Source organism: Sphaeramia orbicularis, chromosome 8 (genome assembly GCF_902148855.1).
Source record: "Sphaeramia orbicularis chromosome 8, fSphaOr1.1, whole genome shotgun sequence".
Classification (NCBI taxonomy): Eukaryota; Metazoa; Chordata; class Actinopteri; order Kurtiformes; family Apogonidae; genus Sphaeramia; species Sphaeramia orbicularis.
Genome location: NC_043964.1, coordinates 35,533,636 through 35,546,316, shown reverse-complemented (window position 1 = coordinate 35,546,316; position 12,681 = coordinate 35,533,636).

Below are 12,681 nucleotides of genomic sequence, written 5' to 3'. Positions count from 1 at the left end.
CACATTCACACCGCTGCTGTCTCAGCCTCTTCATCTGCACTTTCCCCCTCTGATTATACAAGGCTTTTCAGAAGTGCAAGTGAAAGAAAACTCATTTTGGTTAGAATTACTTTTAATTCATTGCAGTTAATTAAATGTGGTGTGCAGACATTAGTCATTTAATAGCATTCATTTATTTTGTTGTATTTATGCCATAAAACTTTGTTCTGCTCTGTTTTTACTGATTATACTTGTAACTTAATACCGGTCTCTTCTGTGTTTGGACACAACCAACATTTATTCTTGAGTTTAGTGACTTTGCAGGTATTTATCAGCTACAACACTAATCAGCACTAATGGAAACACAACACCCAGGTCTACCCACTATTTTTCACTGTTTATGAATGATGCATTATGATGCACGTCATCAGCAACAAATTCAGTCCACATGCACATGGCTTTTTGAAACCACTGACTTAATGTTAGGATTGAAAGACTGACAGAAGTAAAAGATTTCCAACTGTAGCCACTGTAACATTTGCATTTGTTTACTGTTATTATTATTATTATTATTATTATTATTATTAGTAGTAGTAGTAGTAGTAGTAGTAGTAGTAGTAGTAGTATTCATCTTTATTTGCAGACTTGGGAGTCCATTTAAAAACAAACAAAGAGGCAATCAACAAACAGAATAAATTTAAAAACACAGGTTAAAAATACAGAGAAAACATCATCAATATTATAAAAGACAACTTTACCAGTGTCGCCACAGGGATGACTGGTATCACACCGAACTATGACTGGGATTCGTCAAAAGCCTAATGATGTAATTCTGACAATTGTTCAATCGACAGATAAATTTGTACATTAAGTTTCTCATAAGAGCCTGAAAAGTGTGAACCTCTGCGTTGCAGAATAATTCACTTGCACTGGTCCATCGAGGTTTTTTAAACTGTATTCTCATGGAATCATTATATGCAACTTTGAGCTTCTGTAAGCTAGCCTTTTTAAACCTGGCCCACAAGGGAGCAGTATGAAAAGGAGTTATTATTATTATTATTATTATTATTATTATTATTATTATTATTATTATTTTACATTGAATACGATGCAAACAAAAACACATTTGCTCATGGAAGTGTATTGCTGCCAGACTGGAAAAGTAGAGATTGATCAGTATCACATTATAATGTTAAAAGTTTTCTGTCACAACAAGATGTTTTTCATGTTAAAAATCTATCGTCAGGTCCATACATCTGGACAGTGACACAGATGTTGTAATTTTGCTTCTTTACATCACCACAGCGGATCTGAAATCAAACAGTCAAGATGTGACAGAAGTGTGGACTTTCAGCTTTAATTCAGGATCTTTCACAAAAATACTTCATTAACCATTTAAAAATTGTAACTACTTTAAACAAAGTCCATCAATTTTCAGAGGCTCAAAACTAACTGGACAAACTAAGATCATTATGAATATGAGGATTACTTTTAATATGGAGATGCTTTGCCAGACCTTTACTTTTATCATTTATTTATCATATTATAGTGTGATAATTTATCCCATTAAAATATGATGATTTATCATTTTCAAACCTTTTACAAAAAGTGAAAAACATGAAACACATGCTTAAAGGGATATATGTAATATTTCTACTTTCAAATATTAAAACCACCTAAAGAATAGAATAGAATAGAATAGAATAGAATGCCTTTATTTTCATTATACATATGTACAACAAAATTAAGAGACAACTCTCTAGTGGTGCATAGTATAAAACAGTTTAAAAGAAAAGAAAAGTGGAAAATATATATACAGAATAAAAACAAGCATGTCAAAAATATATCATTACACTGTTTAAAATAAAAACCTATGAAGTTACGGTAAAAAGATCAATGTATTAGATTATGGAAATATGAACTGAATCAGTTCAGTCAAATAGGCAAAGGGATTTATGTGACCACTAGAGGGAGTAGTGAGCCACTCTGTCACTACTCCCATGTTGAGGAAAAGTAACACCACATGGCCTTTGAACAAAGCATCAGAAAATGACAACATGGGATGAAAACCACTAAGAAACAACTTTTAGAGTTGAAGAAAGTGGTACAATTTAGAATCACTGCTGTTGTTTTCACCACAAGATGCAACTCTAAATGAAAAGAATGAAGTTTGGTGGTGAAATCACAGCATTTGAGTTTGATTATGAGGCTTCTGAAGGTATAGTTATGATGTGATCTTATTATGTTTGTATAGGAGTTCATTCATGACCTAGCCATGTGACATTAAACTTACAACAAAACAACAAATTCATACAAAAAATACAATTACAATTAAAAATATATATCGGATTCACAGCTTGTCAGGTAAAAAATGGGAAGTGAGTAAGTGAAACGTGAAAAATCCACATTGTGTTTAAACATTTTTCCCCCCATTATTTACAACTGGACAGAAAACTTATCAAATAAACACAATAAAATACAGTCGCGGAAAAAAGCATTAGACCATCAAAAGTCATCAGAAACAATGGTTATCCAATCAAGTACTAACTCCTGTGTGTATCATGTGACTAAAACAGACGCAAAAGAAAACACGGAATGAATAAAAGCACTGTTTTTGGCAGAACAATGCCATAGATATTGATGTAAGAACTGAAGTGATTTTGGTTATTATCAAGAAAACCATGAAAAACAGCTCAATATCAACTGTTAAATTAAACTCTTATGAGCTATTTTTGTTGTTATCATTAAATGTACCTTTAGTTGTACCAGGCATTAAAATAAACAAGAAATTGAAGAAAACAAAGGTGGTGTAATAATTTTTTCTGTGACTGTATACTATTTCATCTTCATGACTCTAGAGGTACAGGGTGAGGGTCATGTGACATTATTGACCAATCAGTGTCCTTCAAATACATCCACTTTAACTAACATTCAAGATGCTAACATCTCCACATCAAATATAAACAATGAAAACTTCCTGACTCAGTTAAACTCTGAATAACCTGAATTCCTCTAGTCATCTGTTCTCTAAGCGCCATTTACTTACACAAGTTCAGTAAGAACATGTTCTAGACATATATCACATCATGACATTAAAATTTTAACAGCATAAATCATATTATAATGTGGTATGGTTGAATGTCAATGTAATGTGAAAAAATCTCATAGAGTAATAAAAATTAGCACAATATAATATTAAGCTTTGATAATAGTTTTTTATTTTCTGACCAGGCAGCAGTACACATACATTTAGTATGGTTTGTGTAAAAAAAAGTATTATTTTATTTTATATAAACACTTATTTTTTATGTTTTTATCTTATTTTATGTAGTATTTACATTTTTTCTATCCCCTCAACTGTGCATTTATTTTTAAATCCATCTAATTTTCAAATCTATCTTCTTCATTTTTATATCTATCTTCTTCATTTTCTACTCTGGTTTTCTCTTGTTTGTTGTTGGTGAACTTTAATAATCTGCTTTAAAAGTCAAGTTTCATTGATTTGATACACAAAGCCAGAATTTGCTGAATAAAAAGGCAGCATTCTCATTCATTTCAGTTTCACCAAAGTGCTAATTCCATAGAAATAGGGTCACACAACAAAAGCATTTAACCCAGCAGGGTGTTTGTTGGAACATAATGTGAGGTCATCTGGAAATGTATTGCATTAGTCAATCAAATACATTCAATCATAGATAGTACGAGATTATACCATGACCATGTTTCATAACATATTTAGCTCATGGTCATCCGGACAGACCTTCGATGCATGTAAAACCTCATCTCTTTGTCCTTGCTTCCTGTCATCACTTGGCTGTCCTCTTTAAAAAACAAATAAAAGAGCCAAAATATCCAAAAACTGTCATCTGGACAAGTTATCTGGTCTCTGCTAAGCCTTTAGGATCAAAATCTGTTATTTAATCATCCCTGTTTGTGTTTTTCTCATGACTTTTAACTCTGGAAGTCTGCGTCAAAGTTTGAAGGTCACTTAGTAAACATTATATTAACATTATTTAAAATATTTCTGCCTCAAGAGGATTCTGGTTCAGGAGAACTGATTGAGTTACAAGGCTATTCATTTTATGGTGTTTAATGCCCACATAATAGACTCTGAGAGTCTCACAGATGTGATCCTTTTTCTCTGAAAATCTCCCCGTGCCTTCCTCAGTCTCAGCAGGATCTGCAACAAAGCAGCTCCCCCAGAGTGCAATGCTCAAGGACACTCCAGCAGGGCGGATCTGGCAACCAAAAAAAAAAAAAAAAGAGTAGAGACTGAAAAAAAAAAAAAAAAAGAATTAGGCTCATGTTCAAACCAGCATCTGAACAGAAGAGGTCTTGGATCTGGGATTTGGTGGGGGGTGGGCGCACAGCAGGCCTCTCAGAGCAATACCCCCCACCCGTTGAGTTTCAGATGGAGCTGTCCATGTACCGCACACCATGGATGCATGTGCTGAGTCGAGGAGCAGCGAGTGGAGGTTTTGAAGGCCGACTGCTCCCTGATGCCCACATCCGGGAAAGCTCAATGTTAATGTCCCACAACACGGCACAATGAGCATGACTTTTCTATGTCCCCTTTGCTTCAGTGCCCGACTGTACACCCAGTGCTGTACCAGGACCTCAGGACTTAGAGGGCATTGTCTTGATTCTTCACGGTAATCCTGTGAGAGTGAATGCAGAAAGAGTCTGTCACAGCAAAGCCTCTCGGATCATTTATTATTGATTCACCAGACATGACATGGATGGAGTAAGGAGGACAGAAAGAGAATAGAAAACCGGAGACAGAAACCTACATAGCCTAAAAAGAGTTACAGGGGTAATTAACACTAAAGGAGAATGAGGGAATGAAGGTAATGTGAGAAGGAGAGTTTTATTCATTTAAATAAACATGTGAAACTGTTGTGACAGTGATACAGTCGGTTAAAGAAGGATGGGTGTGAGGTTGTGTGGGTTGAAGGAGCCTCAAAGCTTTTCCTTGTAGCGACACATTTCCTGTCTCCTGCAGGCTGATGCGCCAGAGGCAGAAACATCTCCACGTCGTTCCCCATCAGCACCGTTCCCTCCGCTGGATCATCTGGTCCAATGCGAGGAGGAGGAGCTCTCTAGGGATTCAACCGGCCACACACTGTCACAACACACCGTACCAGGAAGCAGAGGATGGAAAGTGACTTTCCTAAAGTCCACATTGGGCTGTGGGTGGCAAGGTCAGTCAGCTGTGGTTTTAAACTGCAAACACTTCTCACATTGTCTTTCTTTAGCGCTATTGTCCTGTGTGAAATTCCTTTTTTAATTGTTGCATAAATCTGTTTGCTTCAAAAATGATTGCATGAATGTAATGTGGTCGTAATTACACCCTGAAGTTTTTTGCCTCCGAGCAGTTACAAATTTCCCATTTCACGTCTTTCAGTGGAGTGTTTTATTATCCAACCTTCCCCTAGGTCTAAATAAAGTCTAAATTAGACACATTTTACTCATTTCTTCATTTTCATGTGCCACAATAGAGTGTTTTTTGTGTCTAATTCCGAGCAGCATCTGCACAGTTCATTTTGTTCCTGAACACCTTTTACACACAAACATTTCTCCTCTTTCCATTTTACTGTGCCAGCAGAGCCAGTTTGGTAGTTTGAGATGAGGAAGGTGCCAGCAATACAGAGCTCCAGGCGAACACATCAATCACGCTGCTGCCCTGGACCCACTGATAACACTGTCAATGGTACCACCATGGCCCCTATCCATCACCTTTTTCAATGCAATGTACCCCTTACACTCATGAAAATGCGGTAAGAGCATGTAAACACTCGCCTACTGTCTACACCAGGGGTTCTCAAACTTTTTCACACTGAGGACCACTTCATCATAAAAAAAATAAAAATAAAAATCTCAGATCACCTAACCAGCTGGCCAGCAGAGGCGATTTCTCATAGACTGCAAGGAAAGCTCGGCTTCCCCTAAAATTACGAAAATTAAATGGTTAAATATGTACGGTTGTGTTGACATTTCATTGACTACAAATGTGTTAGAACACATTCATCTCAAAGACGATTTCATTCAGAATCAGCTTTATCACAAATCAACGGACTCGATGTTGTTCACTTCTCCTCCATTTCCGTTGCGCTGTTTTCTCATACGATCTATGGTCAATGCATTTGCACATAGATGCCCGCCATCTATGCACTTCTATGGGACTGAGTGGAACAGTTTTTTTCATTGCCTCAAAACTGGACGGTAATTGGATAAATGCCATGATGTTGTCCTGCCCCCAGACACCCAGGCGTCTCTGGAGGTGAATGGAGCTGTGGGCGGAGCTCGGCTGGGCTGGATGCCAGGATTCCACGTCCTGATTGGAGGATCAGTCGAAAGGCTGAATCTGGTTTGATTGACAGCTATTTTGAGATCTACTCCTTCACTTGACAGAGTTCAGTTTAATACCGTCGCACATTCTGCTTGTGAAATCGAGAGAGAAACCACTACGAAATTAATTGTTCATTTCTTAAATGAAACACTCATTGTACTTCCTTGTTTCAATTTAACATAATTTACACATTTTCTTGTTTACTTGGTACGATAAGGTCACTGACCATTTTCTTGAAAAGGAACAGAGGGCGAAATGTATCTTTAAATAACTTGACATTTTTTTGGATGTAAGCTGACAATGAGCTTCCCCTCTCTGAAAGACAAGCAGCCGCCACTGCTGGCCAGTTTCCCACTACCACCCTAAAAAAAAAAACCTTTTTAAACAGCCAATATTACAATATCATTAAATTTTGTATATTACAAATTAAGCCTGCAGTATATTACAAATGGTGCTAACAGCTCGATGCTAACAGAATGTCTTTGCACCTTGTTGCTAACATTGGTCATCGTTTGTCCAGCTTTTCTCTCCAGTCACCGATCCATTGTCGCATTTTAGAACTGTTCAAGTCACTCTTCATTTCGTTTCATTCTTCGTTTCTGGTTAGTTAGCTATTCTACTTCATTTCCACCACAATTCACAAGTTATGAGAGGTCTTTGATATGATAACAGGCAATCCAGGTAACCTAGAGGTATAGAGACAGTGATGCAAAACGTCGGTTTGTATAGACAAATTCAATAAAAGTCTACTCTTAGGCTTATTTAGGCTACATTTGATTCACTTTTAATTTAGAAAACAATTATCTGTACTCGCAACTTTGCTTTGGAAGTCAAATGAGGGTGAATTGAGAAACACTGATATAAATTGGACTTTTTTATTGGACCACACTTTGAGTATCACTGGTCTACGCTATTAGCAGGTCGTAGAAATGAATGGCTTTATGGGAAACTGCTTAAATATGAAGTTGATAGAAAGAAAATGCAGGTCAGAATGTCAAGATAGAAAGTCATTACCACTATTTGCCCACTCAAAACCCAACCTGCTGAAGTAGTATGTAGTGTGTGGGAGGGTAGGTCTAGCAGTAGCTTCAGGACATGAATACAACACGATATGTGATGCAGGTTTGCACATAATTAGGGTTTGGAAGAGAGGTCAAGATGGTTTTGTCATGTACTGAAAAGCTGGTATTGGACTTTTCTTACCACAGTATAAGCCATGTTTTTATTAAGTATTAGTATGTTAAATATAAATATAATATTTAAAGTATTGCATAAGTCAGTGTTCATGAATATGGCACAAAAACAGTTTTATGTGGTTTTGGACTTTTTAAGCCATAAAGACCCAAACAGCCACTGGCGACACAAACCATCTACAGATATAAATTGTTTAATACCTGTTGATCCACTAATCCTATCAATACATGTAAATAATTGGTGTAAAATACAGTTTGTCATCTTTTCATGGTCATTCGATATGACCCATTTGGACATTCAGAGGCTCCGTAGTGAATGTGGAAACACCGTCATCTTCTACAACATTGATTCACCAGTAAAACCCATGGAGTTGGATCAATGACAGTGGATGGATACACTTATTTTTACATTCAGTTATCAATATCTTTGCTGAAAAAGTTGCATTTTCATTATTTTTCTCTGTTTTGATATAATTAACTTTGAATTTACCCTGAGTTTTCATGAACATTTACATGATCAAGGGAATTAAATATAGGAAAGTACATGATTTACGCAAATACAGAGCATAATATTATTTGTAAAAATTGGTGATAAATCAGTTAAGAAAGGCAGAAATAAAGAATTATTAATTTGGGAACTTCCATAAAAATAGCATTGTTTCTTTGTGGGTTAAAAAAAAAAAAGATTCAGTGCAGTTTCTTTCAGCCTTTTCTCAGCTTCTCCCATAATGCACTGCTGCGAGAAGGTGCCGAAGAGAAGACAAGTTTCTCCCCAATTGACAATATCTTCAACAGGAAACTTGGCTACTGTTACAAGAAAAAAAAACTGTTTCTAATGGTGGTGTTCTCACAGTTTAGGCCTGCTTGGTTCTCTATTACAACAAGTTCAACAAAAAGTGCAACATGCATCATGACAGCTCGAATCACTCATACTACTATGGTTAAAGCAGAAAAAATCTAACCAGAGGCAAAGTCCTGACCTTCATCATATAGACATACGGTGGAAGAACTAGGAGATGGGAGTTCATTCAAGGAAACCAACCAACATCGCTCAGTTGAAACAGTTCTGTTCACAGGAATAGGATAAAATACATTCAAGCCACATCCACATAAGTTCAGCGTACTCACTCGAAGGCATACAGTAGTGGAAAAAAATATTGGACCACCCTTGTTTTCTTCAATTTTTTGTTCATTTTAATGCCTGGTACTACTAAAGGTACATTTGTTTGGACAAATATAATGATAACAATAAAAAATAGCTCATAAGAGTTTAATTTCAGAGCTGATATCTATCCATTTTCCATGTTTTCTTGATAATACCCAAAATCACTTCTATTCTTACATCAATAGCTATTGGGGCTGTGTATCAGCAAGAATCTGGCAATACAATACAAATCACAATACTAGGATCATGATACGATATATCACGATATATCACAGTACTGTTAAAAAAGGGTATTTTTAGTGGTTTTCTTTCTTTTTTAAAAGATTATTTCCTGGAAGAATGGAATTACACCAGAAATATGCACAAATACTAAACACATTTTATTTGATCACAACAGGATCTAATGCTATATCACAAAATGTTTCTGTGTTCAAACTTAAATTATGTTTTACAGACATTACAGTTTAAGATCCTGATCAAATGTTCATATTCTATTAGTTCAGAACTAACATCAACATCATTACTTTTGCGCAATCCCAACAAAGGAACCAACATTATTTAATAAAAGAGTGTTAAATAATAATAAATAAAATATAAACAAAAAAGAAAAACAAAATCAAAATGAACCTCCACAATATCTGCATTTGAATAAATACCTAAAAATATCGATACAGTACTTTTTAATATCGATACTTTATTGTGAAATGAAATATCGCAATATATTGCAGAACCAATATTTTCTCACACCCCTAATATCTATGGCATTGTACTGACAAAAAACAGTGCTTTAAGGCATTCCATGTTGTCTTTTCTGTCTGTTTTAGTCACATGATACACACAGGAGTTAGTAATTGATTGCATATCTATTGCTTTTGATGACTTTTGATGGTCTAATAATTGTTTTACGTGTAGGTTCACATGCTTTTGAAAGACAATTATACTTGTTTTTGCATATTTGCACATTTGAGGAGAGGTGTTTCACCCTTGAGTGTGTAGGGTGAGTGGGAAAACTCAACTTTTAAGTCATTATGTCAAAAAGAGAATATCCTAAAATGCTTCCAAATTATTTCCTTCAACTGTAGACGCTTTCCAACAATTTAGTGTGAATTCTTCATATGAGGTGAAGGTTTATCGGCTAGTGTTGCTACCTACACTCTAACTTTTGAAACAAATCTTTGAAAAAAGCTAATTCACTGGAATTGAAGAGATGAGCAGATAATAGCTTCGCAGAGCCATTGAGCAGTGATCTCAGTTATAATCCGCTGCAAAGGTTAAACTATTTTCTGCAATGGGCTATTTGTAGAAGCTTTCTAGAAACACCTGTAATATGTGACACCACTGGAGAACTACTGGTACATTAGTGAATAGTCAGTGTTTTGGTAGAGTCCTCGTCACAAGACAGTAAGCAGTGTAAATGAGTTGACTATTCTTTTTTGAAGCTGTTTTTTTGGTTGTATCTACGGTACTTTTAAAAAAGAAAAACACATTTTACCTGAGTTAGATGGGTTTTCATGAGTTCCAATATATAAATTTTACAAGTGCCCCATCCTTTTCTGTCTTGCTAGTAAGACTATATTGTGGTGTTTCCAACCACAGCAGAGTTAACTGAAGCCTGAAGCATGTCTTTTGTGCTGCTCACCAACAGAATCTCTCAGTGATTCTCTAGCTCTGGCTTTTTTCAGACCTTTTCAGTTTTAATATTTGGAGGGCACAGTAGGTAAAATCTTACACAAGTTAAGAAATCGACTTCACTAATGGCCGGATACTATTCACGGTTTGCAACGCTAACATGAGTTGGAAAGGACAGTTTGTGTTCTTCACATAAGGTCACCTTGTAGCAGCAGCATCAGCGTATCCGCAAAAGATAAACTCCTCTTCTGTACAACTTGAAAAGAATTTGATGTTAGTAGAACATGGCACAGCTGAAAGTGGCAGGGACTGTAATGCAGCTGCAGAACAGACCGAGCAGCTTTGTGTTGATCTTCAGCACCTCTTAGTGATCATAATGGAATACTGCAAGATGTTGACCCACTCTGCTTAATGCTCATATATAACCATCTTCTTGATATTTAAATATGTACAGTCATGTGCATTATAATAAACGTCTGATATTACAACATATTGTGTGTAATTGGTTTTCCATTACATATTACCATCTATACTTTAGGGAATATACAGTACAATGCTAATGGAGTGCCCCAAGGTTGTTTTTTATTGAATGTGAGAACACATTCATGACAGACCAGTCTCTGTTATGGGAGTTATGTGCACCCATTCAGTATTATTGATGGCCTACTTAAGTTTAATTTCTCATCAATCTTTTTATCTGAGGTTGCATCAGACGTCATCGGTTGCTGTTTAGAAAAGGAAAACAAGTACTTCAACACTTTACACTGTTAAAAAATCAGCTCTCATGGCCTTGAGGTTTTTAAATTATTCCTTATGTGCTTGTTAAACACTGTTGCCCATGAAATTGGAATAAAATATTTTTATTTCTTCTCATGAAATTTTTGTGACAATATGATTTATTCTTGATAGATAAAGTGTAATTGGGACTCAGTATGGAATCATTGGACCTGGTCAAAGGTGATTTACCTTTGTGTATAAATAGGAATAAAAAGAGGAATGTGTCTGAAAACACTATTATTCTAACTTTATTCACAACAGTGTAGTTCGGTGGATGTGCTTGAGTGTAACAGTGTTGTATTTAATATTACCATATAGGTGACAGAAAAAAAATGAGAGAACTTCTTTCATAATTTAATTAAAACTGTGAATCTTTTCTATATTTAACATTAATTACACATAAAATGAAATATTTCATCCTTTTTGGATTTTTGATGATTACAGCTACAGCTTATAGCAATCAATGATCAATCCAAAACCAATGCCATAACCAATGCCTTTTATGGGAGTTATGTGCACCTATTCAGTATTGTTGACAGCCTACTTAAGTCTAATTTCTCATCAGTCTTTTTGTCTGAGGTTGCATCAGACGTCATCGGTTGCGGTTTAGTAAAGGAAAACAGGTACTTTAACACTTTACACTGTTAAAAAATCAGCTCTCATGGCCTTGAGGTTTTTAAATTATTCCTCGTGTGCTTGTTGTTAAACATAGTCGTCCACAAAATTGGAATAAAATATTTTTACTTCTCATGAAATTATTGTGACAATTTGATTTATTTTTGATCGACAAAGTGGAACTGGGACTCAGTATGGAATCATTGGACCTGGTCAAAGGTCATTTACTGGGAATAAAAAGAGGAATGTGTCTGAAAACTATTATTTGACCTTTATGAACAACAGTGTAGTTCAGTGGATGTGCTTGAGTGAAACAGTGTTGTATCTAATATTACCATACAGGTGGCAGAAAAAAATGACAGAATTTCTTTCATAATTTAACTAAAACTGTGAAACTTTTACATATTTAAAATTAATTACACATAGACTGAAATATTTCATCCTTTTTTGGTGACAACAGCTTATAGCAATCAATGATCAGTCCAAAACCAATGCCATAACCAGTGTCTGTTATGGGAGTTATGTGCACCTATTCAGTATTATTGACGGAACTTAAGTCTAATTTCTCATCAATCTTTTTATCGGACATTGCGTCGAACATCATCGGTTGCAGTTCAGTAATGGAAAGCTGGTGATTTTTTTTAACATGTTACACTGTTAACAAAGCAGAAGTCATGACCTTGAGGTTTTTAAATTATTCCTACAGGGGTTGGACAAAATAATGGAAACACCTTCACCTCAAGATGATAATGCCCCAATCCATACAGCTAGAATTGTTAAAGAATGGCATGAGGAACATTCTAATGAAGTTGAGCATCTCGTATGGCCGGCACAGTCCCCAGACCTCAACATTATTGAGCATTTATGGTCAGTTTTGGAGATTCAAGTAAGACGTCGATTTCCACCGCCATCGTCTCTAAAAGAGTTGGAGGGTATTCTAACTGAAGAATGGCTTAAAATTCCTTTGGAAACAA